The sequence below is a fragment of the Vicugna pacos genome, chromosome 2 (genome assembly GCF_048564905.1).
Source record: "Vicugna pacos chromosome 2, VicPac4, whole genome shotgun sequence".
In the NCBI taxonomy this organism is placed as follows: domain Eukaryota; kingdom Metazoa; phylum Chordata; class Mammalia; order Artiodactyla; family Camelidae; genus Vicugna; species Vicugna pacos.
The window spans coordinates 98,307,691-98,321,754 of NC_132988.1; the positions used below are offsets into that span (position 1 = coordinate 98,307,691).

A 14,064-nucleotide genomic window follows, 5' to 3' on the forward strand; every position below is an offset into this window, starting at 1 on the left:
AAATGTAAATGTTGAGTCATCATATAGGTTAAATTTCTTTCATTTATATTTTCTAACTAATTTTGGAGCAATTTATTTATCCATGCAAAGGAAAGAGAGAGAGAAAGAAATAGAGAAAGAGAGAAAGAAAAGAGACATCCTAGAAACAAACTGTACGCAGGTGAATTAAACAATAGGTTTATTTAAACCTGGATTTCCTCCATTTTTACTGGACCTTAATAATATCAGTAGATAATCCTATTAGAACTAGTTTTATTTGCTCTATCCTTTTGGACTCTTATTGATGGAATAAAAATGTCTTCATTTCTCCACATCTTTTCATTCATAGCATTGGTTTTCTTGAGTCTGTGAGTCAATTTAAAATAGAAAATATTATGAAGAGTGTAATTCAGTAGGAGATAACCATGTGAACTAGGTGTGCTCCAATTTGGTAACTGAATGCAGATTTTTCTTTTTAAAAGCCACTGCTTGATTTCAAATTATTAAATATTAACTTGGTATGATTATTTTTAGGGCACATTGGTTCTGTACATTTTCATTTGTTGTGAATTGAATAAATGGTCCTTCAGCTTTGCCTCAGTGTTTTAAACTGAGAATCATGTAATAGGTGAAAGGTACCTTCAGCTCAGTCACACTGTGTTATTTAAACCACACATGATAATATGTTTCTCCAGTGTACTTACTTCCAGTGTCCTAGATCTTTTCCTGAGGCAGATTATTCATGAAAAAGTCTCTCGGAGGTTAACTACTACTTCTATTATTTGAGTATTTTCCAAATCTTTTCTTCCTAATCCCACCAAATTTTTCTGTTCCTCTTCAAACTCCATTGTTTAGACTGTCGGTATCTATATATGGCATCCTGGATTTTTCAGGTTAGATGGCATTATTTACTGAAGCCTTTGTATCACTTCAGTATTTCCTTGGGTAATCTGAACGTGAGTCTTGCTAGCAGACTAGATGTCCCTGGAGTCCCAGCATTTTGCTCATGCCGGGCTTCTGTGTGATGGTTCCACAGCTACTCACATTAGTTTCCCTCCCTATGACCCACCACTACTTCCAGAGGAGATGAATTGACCTCTGGGAGGTATGAGGGTAGAGAGGGGTAAGAAGCATGTGCCACATGAAGAATTGGCCTACTATTCTCTTAAAGTCTTCTTTTTTTTTTTTTTTTTTTTTTTTTAGGTTTTGCTTCTTCCTTTTTTACATCTGAAATGTTTGGAGCACACACATATTAGGTAGTTTTTCAGCTACTCAGTATTAAGAAGTAGTATGTCACCCAGCATCATCTATCAGAAGACCTAGAAAACAAACTTATGGTTTCCAGAGGGGAAGAGTCAGGGAGGAATAAGTTGGGAGTTCAGGATTTGCAGATACTAACTGCTATATATAAAATAGATAAACAACTGGTCCTACTGTATAGAACAGAAAACTATATTTAATATCTTGTAGTAACTTATTATGAAAAAGAATATATATATGTGTGTGTATAACTGAATCACTATGCTGTACACCAGAGATTAACACAACATTGTAAATTGATTGTACCTACTTCAATAGGAAAAAAATGTAAGTCATCTATCAGGAGAAAGAAGACTGAGAGTAGAATCCAGCAGTAAGATTTGGGGTCTAAAGATACAAAGCTACAGAATGCCATCTTCTGTGGACTTCTCTGCCTGCCGTACGGTATTTCTTTTATACTTTTTCCTTTACATTTTTCATCAAGGTCTTAAAAATCTTTCCATCTAAACACTGCCTTTAAAAATTGTTTACAATATACTATCCACAGCTTCTGCTAAGAATGAGCAGCTATGCAACCTTTTCACCAAAGCTCTGATAATTTTCCAATATATTTTTTCAACATTTCTGAATGTTCTACATGGGAGAAAGGAAATGGATGAACTTAGAAATAAAAATAAGAGGACTGATTACTTACATATGGTCCTTCATCCTACTTATTTGTGTAAATGTTTTAGCTTCTTTAATAATGCCTTTTCAAACTTTGTACAAAGCATAAGACCTTAAATATCATAGGCTGTCAGTAAATACCTCACATAAATTGGTGTGAAATGACCGTGAGTCTCAGGTTCCCCAGCCATTCTGATAGTATTTGTTTAGTGCAGTTAACAAGGCCAACTTTATACCTAAGACTTTCGCTGGGAAATTTTCAAGTAGATTGTTTGCCTCTGACTCCTTCCTGTGTTTGGCTCACATGGTATCTCCTAGATTTTGGCACAGCCCTTCTCCTGACATCAGGTTTCCTAGTACAGACTTGAAGTCCAACACTTACTCCTTTCGAACAAAACTATAATAAATACGCACAAACCTCACAATTGCTTGTTCCTAACTTTTTTTTTGTCCTTAACTTTTAGAAAAATAAGTCTGTGTGAACTAATTCACACCAAAGGTGAAGAGACTGAAAATTGAATTGATGTTTAAAATGTGTTTTTATTTTGATATTGGTTAGGTGAATTAAATTTCTGAGAGTACAGTCTTAGCAAAGATTTTTGTTGTTGTTGGCTATATAGTTGATGTATTCAAAACTCTCACATTGTACCGAATACTCTTATTCTCAGTATCTGATATAGTTACAGCTTTCATATATCTTTGATAACCTAGTGAAATAATAATAAGAAAGCCCTGAAATTATGTTAAAATAAAGAAATACATTATTTCTTCAGATATAGCATATATTTAAAGCTAAATTTATAAACACACCAGATACAAAAAATCATTTTATGTTTTTCTATGTTGATTCAACCCTTAATTTAAAAAGAAACAGTTTTAAAAACATATAGAGGAATTTAATAGACAATAGCAATTAATAGCAAACTAATGACTCCAAACAGTTTTCTCTGTGTACGTAATTATTATCTTAAACCAGGGGTAAAAACATAGCCAGCTAAAGCTCAAAATTAACTTACATATTGGTTGGGATTTTATTATTCTACATTCGAATGTTGTTGGAATAGTACTTGTATACTCTAGTTAGCTACAGTTTTCTGGACTCCCATCATTCATAACAAAGGTATCACACATTAAATCCACCTGAACTTTGAAGATGTAGAGTGGGTACTACCTGCCTTAAAGTAAGGAATTTGCTTTCTTAGTCAAATCGAACAGGTTAGGAAGTCAGTTCTTCTGTTTTGAGCATCAACTCCAGCTACACTGATGCTTTTTAGAAATTAAACATTCACGTTTATAATATTTAATCTCAAAATATGGTATGAAGTGGAGTTTATGTGGATGGCATCATATTACAGGGTAGGTCTTCATGCTCCTGAAATAGTTGCAATGAGAGGACCCCACACAATCACCCGTGGTCTGAGTTTGATCTGCCAGCTCTGGCCACCTAGCAATGTATCGTCAATGATAAACAAAAATGGACACTAGTCACTGCAACAGGAAAGACGGTCCAGTGTGAATTGAACTCAAAGCTGTGAAACGAAAGGCTGGAAACTTTTCAAGCCTGGCCTGTGCTGAGGGAGAGGCACTGAAAGTTGTTGACGGGTGTCAGTCCATGGGTCTAGGCTACCAGCTTTCTTGACTGGCACAGCTAGAGGAGAAAGGAACTTCGTGAAGGGAGGTGATTGAAGCAGGCTTCCCCAGTGTATCTTTATGACAGGAGGTAACTGAAGCAAGGTGCCTATGGAATTTAGGTTCTTATCCTCCCCCAAGGACTGGGAGAGAGTGCCTGGGAGTCTTTCTGAATGCTTGCATTTCAAAGAGCCAATTCTCAAGGTCCTTGAGGAGACAGTTTTGGGTAGTAGATTTACATCTAGAAGGACAGAGAAAGGACTTAAAATTGCAAGATTTCTAAAGTAACTGCTTCAAGAAGGTGTTCAGAGGTTTATCTGGCTATCACCAAGTTTTAGCTAGAACAAACAGCAAATTTTCCTAGCAACATTGAGCTTTCTTAGGCAGGCATTTTAGAGGGAACTGAGGTCATCCTTGAGTCAAGGCTAAAAGCTGCTAGAAGCCAGGCTAAAATTTGGTTAAGTTTCTTGGTACAGAGTTTGAAAGTACTCATTATTCACCAGGATTTCTGCAGTTTTCAATATTATAAGTCTTTGTTAGACTTTTTTTTTCCCCTTTCATAACATTACGTTTCATGGGGGTATCTCAATTTCAATTATGGCTTAAAAGTAGAAAACACAAAGAGAAGATGGTACTGGGTTAAATATAAGGTAATATATTTGTTAATACATGCACAGTGGTTTAGTAATTCCACACCACATATCAAAATTTTTCCATTTTTCTGATTTATTTGATTAAAACTTTGCATTGATCAAGTTATCATTTTTAAATTAAAATTAAAAGCCAGTTTGTGTATTTTTATCCTGCCACCGTGTCTCTGTGGGTCCTGAAGAAAACCAGTTTCGGTATAGCATAGGAACCAGTGGCTGAGCAGGACAAGTACAGGGTTCCAACCGAAGCTCAGAGTTAAGTCATTGTGTGAACTGAGGAGATAATCTTAGTATTTATGCCTTTGCTTTCTGATCCAATAGATGGAGGGTGTTAGATTAAATGATCTCTAAAATACACTTTTAGCCTCAAAATTCTGTGAATTTATGAGTCTAATTTAATGACTTTATCAATTTTTTCTACATGCCATAAAGTACAGTGAAAGTAAAGCATGATGGCTTTATGGACATGCTTTTTGTGGGAGTGGAAGGGGTATTTCTCACTTCAGAATAATTGAGATCGGTCACAAGGTTGACATAAATTCCTTTGATTACTCGGAACATTCCTTTCTGCACTACCCATACGTGACATGATTTATTCTCAACTCAGGTATTAACAACTAGAATATATCACTCATTCATTTGTGCAGTCATTCAGTTTGTCATTTAGTCCACAGCTTTTCCCCCACAACTTTCCCATCTTTTCCCACAGTTTTCCCATTTTATTCTACAGCTCTTTAAAAATTTGTGATTAGTACCACAATATTATGTTGAATAAAGGTACAGAATTTTTCAACAGTTATAATAGTCCGTATTTATCACAACTGCATGAACTTGGGAACATAGATAAAATTCATATTGGGGACATAAAATATGGGCAGTTGCCAAATTAAATTCACTTTAGGCTAGTCATTTTTTTCAATTACCCAAATAAGAAAGTTATCTTATTGCTTTCATTTTCAGGATTTCCCTTGTCTAGCAGGTTTAACCATAAGTATATATTAGAAAATTTTTAGTAGCATGTATTTTTTTCTGATTATAAAAGCCATATGTATTTATTGCAGAGCATTAGGAAAATATAATAAACACATAATGAGGATATTTCCAATGAAATTATTAATAAAAAGAGATAGCATACTGTCAGCCATAAAAATTTTTATATTATCTCCATTTCCAGTGTAATGGTTTCAACTAAGAGACACAACCTGCAGGGCACTATCATATATTATCACCCTAGAAACTGGAACCAGTGTCACCCTAGTGAACTATAGCAGAAGAACAACTGCTCCCCTAAGGCACACATCCCATGTGTCAATCCATTCTATATATGTATATCCAGATTCTAACACAGCTGTAAAAATGTGTTTACTTACATGAATTTCTCAGTGTCTCTTTTCCAACGTCTGAGCACCCACAATGAAATCTAGCAAATTATAACCCTCTCTCTTGCATCTTTCATTGATCTTGACCTTATCTGTATAGGTTGGATGTTACTTGTCAATTATCACTCAGCTTTGCTTGAATCAACATTGCTTCCTTCCTTATAAACCAAGCCTTCTTATGTATGATTCTCAGACCTGGACCATGAACAAGAGGTTTAATAAATGCTGTATTTTTTCTAAGGGTCTGATGATGAATCCCTAAGTCTTCTATAGAGAAGAATGAGGTCATGAGACAAAAACAAACAACAAAGACCTTTTCACTCCCAAGGACAAGATGTAATTTCAGCAGAAACTGAGTTGAAGGAGCTTTAGATAATTGTGTAAAGTGGAAAATACCAATTCCACTCACATGTCTTCTTAACAGAAGTTTAGATAAGATGATGAGTATGTGATGCTGCACATTTCATTTAGACAGATTTTAAATAATCAAAACAGTTCATATTTCCTATTTTGTAAATACATTTAAGTATGCTTTCTTTCCTTTTTTTTTTTTCTTTTTTAATCTTATTGTTCTCTGAGGATCTGACTGGGCATTGGGGGAAAATCAATCATGATATAATACGTATAAGGTACGTATAAGGAGATAAAATGCCAAAGAAAGACTGAAACATGAAAAGTCACTCCAAATAATACAGAAGGACCTGGTCGAGACTGCATATTTCATTTAGAACTACTAGTGGTTCACAGTGATTCAAAATAAAAGACAGTATAAATAGCATTAATTAACTTTTAGTTTGTTATATTTATTTTTTTGTTGTTGAGAAGAAGTCTGTGTTCTCTTACAACATTTGGTGCATACATTGTATTACAATATTGATCATGTTGTATAATGTAACTGTGCTTCCAATAACTTTATTAGGTTGAGAGCATGAAAATTAATAACCCTGCTAAAATTTAGTCAGGAGGCCAGAAGTACAACTTGACTTCAATACAGATCCCCACAGGAAGAGACACACCTTGCATTTCTAGTAGGAAGTGACGCCGAAGTACTACTGCCAATAGGAGGAAGGCAGATTTTCTTCTTACCTGACAACAACTCAGCCAATGAGAAGCCACAACACTTTAACTCCCAGTTTCCTTCAGTGGATTTTGTGTTATAAACAGCTCCTCCCAACTACATCTCCTCTTTAAAGGAGTTTCGTCTCATTTGCTTTACTGGAATTGCATATGGTTTGCCATCGTTCCACATCCAAAATTGCAATTATTTTCTGCTCCTGAATAAACCCATTTTGCTGATAAAGTAACTGACTGTTTTAATGTTTCAGATTAACGAGAGCTTGAATGTAGACCTAATTTACTTAAAAATAAGATAAAGGCCATGGAATCATGAAAAAGGGTCATATTCTCTCGTTACAGCCACTGAGGTGATGGGTATTACTTCACAGAATATCAGTGGAATGGGAAGTCAGTATTGCATAATGGGAATTAATGGGTTTGTGTTCTGATGCTTATTTATCTTTCTCACCTGATGAACAATAATGCTTTTATCATATACTATGTGTATCACTGGCTTATGAAAGTTAAAATCATATGTTTTAAAGCCAGTGCAAATTTCCTGACACTTAGTAAACATTCAGAAAAATTTGGCTGTTTTTATTAAGACAGTTTTTTTGTTTTTGGATTATAAGTATTCTGGAGATTATTCTCTTTCTCTCAAAAACTAGGAGACAAAAACTCACCTACTGCAGCAATTTTAAGGATATAGAATAGATAGGGAGCAAACATTCTCAGGAAATGGAGAGCAGTGGCAAACACTTGGCAGTGTTTTAAAGAGAATCAGACTTCTAGTTCAATACAATTAAGAAGATATACAATTATGAATACTGAAACATTTGATAAAGAGCCTCTACTTAAATTTTGTCTTTTTATATTATAGATAAAAAAGACAAAAGTGTCTGCTATTGATGTTAAATTCCTAAAAGAAGGATGCACCCATTCTCATGTGGGTCTTTGTGGGTCATGAAGAGCACTCGGCATTAAATGAGTAGATGGAGATGGCACTAAAACCTAGATGATCAAGTCAAGCCAGATTAGCCAGAAACTTGTGGCTAGTCATATCACCATCCCCCTGCTGATACAGGAATGCTTGTTCTTTTTCTTTGGAGGGGTGATAATTAGATTTGTTTATTTATTTTTGGAGGAGGTCCTGGGGATTGAACTCAGGGCCTCATCACTCTGAGTGTAAGTTCTAGCCCTTGAGCTATACCCTCCCCCTCTGGAATGCTTGTTAACGATTCCACATTAGAGTTTTTTCTCTCCATGTGTAGACTTGTTGAAGTTTTTTTTGTTTTTTTGTTTGTTTGTTTGTAAAAGAGTTGGTGTGATTGAGTAACCCTTAGCTATTTAAACGTCTACATACAATTCCAAGTTAAAGATTTTTTAGAGGTTATAAGAGATAATTACCTAGACCTAGTGAATGGAATGTTAGTAAGAGTTTACAATCAATATTCTGAAGTTCAATTTTAGACCAGACAATAATTCATTCCTTCTGTTTGTTTGTTTTTGGCAGCCATTTCAAAACTCACCCCTTTTTGTATGGGCCAAATGTTAACCCTTTTTAGTCTACAAATTATCATATTTAGAGAAGTATGGAGAGTGACCAAAGTTAGAGAAACTACCATAATGTTAAATAAAATTTATCTTGGGATAACACCCGTCAGGAACCACGTGGTTAACAATGACCACAGATTTTTTGGGGAAGATTTAAAAAAAAAAAAAAGAAAAGGCCAAAGCTGCTTATCCCAAAAGATCTTCTCTGGCTCTGTTTAAACTCATTTTATTTTAAATTATTATTTTAATCATTAATTTTTTTTGCAAAAAGTTTTAAAGCAAAGTTTATTTTTCTTTTTTAAATAAATGGTAATGTAAATAAGACTCAATGTGCTAATTGAGTTTCAGCCAATGTCTTATCTGTTTATCTATTGTTTTATTCTTAACACTTTAAAGTGTAATTTTACTTTAGTCTTTTTACCTTTCACATTTAACTATTTTATTCTGTAAAGTATAGAATAGGAAAAAAATATATAACACTAAAGTTATGATGAATGTGACAAAGCAAAGTTTGCACCAGATCAAGTTGAATAGGTAAAGAAGGCTTTATTTGAAATTATTGAAATAGGAGAGAGAGAGTCTGAACTCAACTCCAATAAAGCAAAGATTGGGAGAAATTTTAAGAGCTGAAATTAGGGAAGTTCACAGACCATCTGTGTTTGCTGCTTGGCTTTACCTAAAGATAGAAAAATTTCTCTTCTTCATGGGAGGCAGTTTTACAATCTGTAACAAGGTGTCCTAGAAAGTTAGAAGTCAGGCTCCCGCTCTCCCACAGAGACTGGAAGACGAGGCACTATCATCCTTGATGATTTATTTCAGAAGAATGGCTTCCAGGACCCTGAGAAATAGAATCCTGGGCTGTAAAACTGGCAAGAGCCTTTTCAAGGTTTGGATCCAAAGGGGCAGAATTTACAAGTTTTCCAAATTAAATGCTTGAAGAAGAAGAGGTGAAGAGTCCTAGAGTGAGGAAACTCAGGAAGAAAAGTGTCTAAAGTTTAGTTGGGCTGAGGGGAATGCTAAGGCTATGCTGATGAAAAATGAATCAACAGTTGATCTAAGAAAGAAAGGGAAAAATTTATTTTGAGCCAACTTGAGGATTATAACTCAAGAGACAGTCTTTCAGAAAGCTCTGAGGACTGTCCCATTTGTTAGAGGCCAAAGCACAGTCACATACGTTTTTGAGACAGTGTTATATGCCAAATGACATTTATGGACAGTTTACACAATCCAGATCTACACGTAGAAAGCAAGTAATGGGTCACTGTGACCCGTTACAAGATTAAGAAGAAAGGTTATCTCCTAAGGAGGGCTGGTTAATGCATATGCACAACACACGCTAATGGAGAAAGGGAAGGTTTAACAGGGCAATGAAAAATTTTGTGTTTAAAGTGTGTTTTGTCAGCCATCTTGGTCATATGTTTCTCGCAATGGAGAGTGCCCTCTTTGAAGGCAGTGAGAGACTGAATGTACAAAGGGACACAGGGCAGACCATTCATAAAAACAGGACCCTGACACACAGTCTCTGCAGGAACATGTCAGGACTTGTTTAGTGACAGACACCATCCCTAAATTTTGCCCCTACTTCCATCTTAGCACCATCTGGAGTGTCAACTGAAATAAAATCACACAACATGAGAGTTGTGGGTTAAGTTTTATTTGAGGCAAAATGAGGACTATAACCCAGGAGACAGCATCCCAGAAAGCTCTGAGAAACTGTTCCAAAGAGGCAGAGGGGAAATTCAGTATTATATATGTCATTTCAGTGAAGGGGGCGGTACGTGCAGTCAAGCACACATCTAGGCAGAGGTTTGCTGCTAGTCACGAGGAGCAGATGTCACCGTGAATGATTTTAGTTCTTTTCTAGATTTGAGGAGACACAAGAATTGGGGTCATAAAATCTTCTCCTGAAAATATCTGACTATCTGAAGGCCTGTTCAATCAGTTTTCTTGGAGCACAGAGCACCTCATTTCTGACATCCATCCTGAAATCTATTCAGGGTGTGTTGGAGGTCAGTGGCTACAGCGGCTCATGATTTAATCCAAACAGAGTTAGATGGCAAATGCCAATGCGATCCAATCCTTGCAGAGGCAAATGGCAAGTGTCAATTTTTAGTTAGCAGAAGAACCCAAACATATCCTCCTAACCCCTCTCACAGGGTACCTTCCTTCTTAAGCAACTCCAGCTTCCCCATGCCAACAGTCTCCAATCACAGCAGATTGGGAACCTTCCCTTTTTTCATCATAAGGCTTTCCCACTGCTCTGCCTACCTTTGAATCTCTACCAAAAACAAATGATGGTGGCTGACTCCCTTATCTAGGGCAGGCTTTAAATAAATAGGTCTTTGCTTGTTCTCATTTGCTCAGTCTTCACTGATTTCCACAGCAACAGAAAATCAGCATCTAGAACTACGGGTAATTAATAACCTCAGCTGAATCCATTCTAGAGACAGTGAGTCCCTGTGTAAAGACTTCAATACTAGCAGCATGGTTTCCTGGAGAGAGAAGCCAAAGGTATAGCTTAGCACTTAGCCGGAATCACTTTATTTTGTGTGACTTTAGACAATTTAACATGTAGGATCTTTTATTCTTACCTCTATGTTTTGAGTATTAATTCAGTTTAGGAATTATTTGCATGTTAAGTTAGACAATGTTTGTGAACTTTGTTTCTCTTTCTCTATGTAGGAAGCCCAGTGTTTGGAAGGGAGCCACTGTCCTGTGAACTTAATGCTAAAAGGGTACAAATTAACCTGAAAATGCTGCTCAAAAAGTTGGTTAACAGTTCTTTGTTTCTGTCTATAGTGACTGCCTGGAGAAGTTTAAATTCTTGTACATTAGCTGAGAAAAAGCTCCATGGGAAAAGGGTCAAGAATGAGGAAAAGACCAAAAAAAAAAAAAAAAAAAAAAGGAAAAAAAAACCCTCAGGCAGCCATTGTTATGCAACTGAACCTGCAAAGGTGCAAATAACATTCCTGGGCATCCAGCAAAGCCTCCAGGTTGTTCTGCTGCTAATGACTTACAGCCACTGAATCAGCTCTGCAGTTTTGTTTTCTTTTTCTTTTCTCTAAGTCACGTTTTGATAGATAATACAACCACATGATTTGCAAAAGCAAACAGGTGAAAAGTATCAAGAGTTTTGCTCCACAAGTTCTCAGTCTTCCTGGATCCTGACCTGCTATCTGGGAATCTCACTACCAGAGATAAGCACTTGTATTACTTTCTTGTTTAGCCTTCCAGGATATATTTAAATAACAAAAATATATATTTATGTTTTCATTTTTTTATGAGAAACCTAGGATAGAATACCCTTTGTTGGACAGCTTGCTTTTTTCACTGTAACAGTGTATTTTGATGGTCTTTACCTATCTGTATCTAAAAAGTGCTCTCCATCTTTACTGATTTGTGTATATGTGTGTGTATAATATTTGAAAAAAATATTTGATTGTAAATATGTGCCACAGTTTATATCATCAGTACCTACGTGTGTGCATTTGTATCCAGGCTTTAGTTGTTGTGAACAGTGCTCCTGTGAATAAATGTACACGTTGATCATTTCAATGCTGGGCATCCCTGTTCCTTCCTGAATGCATAATGTGTATCTAGTATCTCTAGAATAAATTCTAGTAGTGGAATAATTGGGTTAGAAGGTATGGACCTAGATTGAGACTTAGACCTAGATATAGATATAGACACAGATATGGGTATACACACACATATATAATTAAAAAGACTATATATGTTTGAAACATATTACATGTCCTTTACTGATTTCCAGTGACGTTTTTATCAGCCTTTTCCTCCACATCGTCACAAACATAAAGTATTACTAACATTTGGCTTTTACAAAGCTGACAGGTGAAAATCAGTATCTCAATGTACTGTTAAAGTAATTAAACAAGGAGGCCAGTAGGTGAGGTGGCTCTAATGCAATGGTTCCCCATGTAAGCAAACCAAAATCTCAATGGGGAGTTATAAAATCAAAGCCTAAGGACAACCAATCCCAAACAGCTAACTAGGCTTTAAACTATAGGCAATCAGTGATGTCCTTGTTTACTTCCATACTTTTTCTGTGTAAGTTTCTCCAGGCACTCCTGTTGAGGTGCACTCTTAAACACTTCTGGCTTGGTGTAGCCCTATTTAAACCATTTTTAAATACTTGTGTGCTTCTGAAGTTTTACTTCATTTTATACGTTATAGATTAGACTATTGTTTTTCCACAATGGAAGTTAGTCATCCCAAACCCATTTATTCCCACATATTGAAATAATACCTTTTTTCCCATTATTCTTTCTATTTATATGCCAATAATACACAGCTTTAAATGATTAGTCCTTATTGTACATGTTTAATTCTGGCATATTGTAAGAATTTGATTTTTTTTGGCACTATCAAATCTTTATTGGTGATACATGAGAGTCATATATCTATATTGACTCTATATAAATTATATATATATAGTGTCATATACTTATACAGGTCATATACTTTTATCTAAAAGATTCAAATTATAAAGTGATGGGTGTAGATGGAGAATGAAAAGGGGGCATTTACCAAACTTGCTTTCTGATTTAGGATAAAGAAAGAATCATTAATTGTGGTGGTTGTTACTGTAGTCATTATTTTTAGCAAACTGTACAGATATTTCTGATTAAAAGTTTCAGGAACAAGTTGTATTTCAAGGGGTAGAAGATACCTGAAGTGTGAGGCTATTGATTCTGATAAGAATAGAAATGAATTTCATTTACAGGTGCTTTATAATCTCAGGTGATTGCACTTAGTGAATAACTATGTTTTTTAGCTCAAAAATGAAACTCAGGCTCTGTTCACACTGCTTCTCAGAACTGTTTTGGAAAGGAATAAAATTGACAATCAGTTAATTTAACTTAATAAAATATGTTCACTTAAAGTAACAAATTCTGTCAAAGAAAAATGCTCAAGTAATCTTTCATGTTTTACAATCTTGGTCTCTGATTCAACAGTACCACAACATGGAGTGGTTTATTAAAAAAAGCCATTTTACATTTGTAAAGACACTATATATAATATATATATGTAAGTATATATCAATTAAGTTATAATGACACTATATATAAATATATAGACACTAGTCCAGAGTCAAATAATATTAATTAATGCTTGCAGAGTGGGCAGTGTGGTGATGAGCACTTCTACATCTATTATATATTTAAATCTGACTGTGACTCTGACTGAGGGAATATTTTCAGTATGTTATGAATTATTAAAGTAAACTAGGGAAATTGATCGACAGCTCCTAAGTGGTGGAGCTAAGATTGTAATCACTGTTTTGAAACTTCAGTCCTATGCTCTCTCCACGACAAAGGTTCCTTATATTTTGCAGTGATTTAAGTGATAGTAAACATCATGCTTTATTCTTCTTTAATAGCATTTCTGGTAATTATCAGCATTGACAAGATACTGTATTCTTTGCCCAATTTCTTTTTAACCTAGGCATTCTAAAGCTTAAATAACTGCTTTTTTTTTTTTTAACTAGTCAGATAAATGCATTTTTTAACCCACGATGGAGAGTAAATACTTGTCCCTGGTATTACTGTGGTGCCCAATAAACAGAATAAAATCTGTCCTCCCTTATCAACTCCACTTATAAAGTAAGGCTTTTTGTGAGGATGTAAGAGCTAGTACACTTTTTTTTTAAGGTATTGTTGGCTAAATATCAAAGTATGAGGAAATTTCCATTACATTTAATCTGTAATTGTTTCATTCAAGGGTTATAACCTATCAACATCTAAATTTCTTTATTTGTTTGAATCCATGTCTAAGATCTGAACTCAGACAGAGATGTGAATAACTATATTTAGATGTTGATCAGCTGTGCATGTATGTTTATATATATATACTTTTATTTTTTATTAATA

The 14,064-nt window shown here is 35.1% G+C and overlaps 1 long non-coding RNA gene across 2 annotated transcripts in view; it reads left to right on the forward strand.

Annotated features, from left to right (window-relative positions):
• LOC140687742 (uncharacterized) overlaps positions 1-11,722 on the forward strand; it is a 75,624-nt gene extending 63,902 nt beyond the window's left edge. Inside the window, exons 3-5 of one of the 2 annotated variants that reach the window (XR_012062261.1) lie at positions 1,558-1,683; positions 6,143-6,192; positions 10,856-11,722. This is a non-coding gene — a long non-coding RNA (uncharacterized lncRNA). The remainder of the gene's footprint in view (positions 1-1,557; positions 1,684-6,142; positions 6,193-10,855) is intronic. The other variant, XR_012062263.1, reaches the window with a different exon arrangement.
• Positions 11,723-14,064: the final 2,342 nt, after the last annotated feature.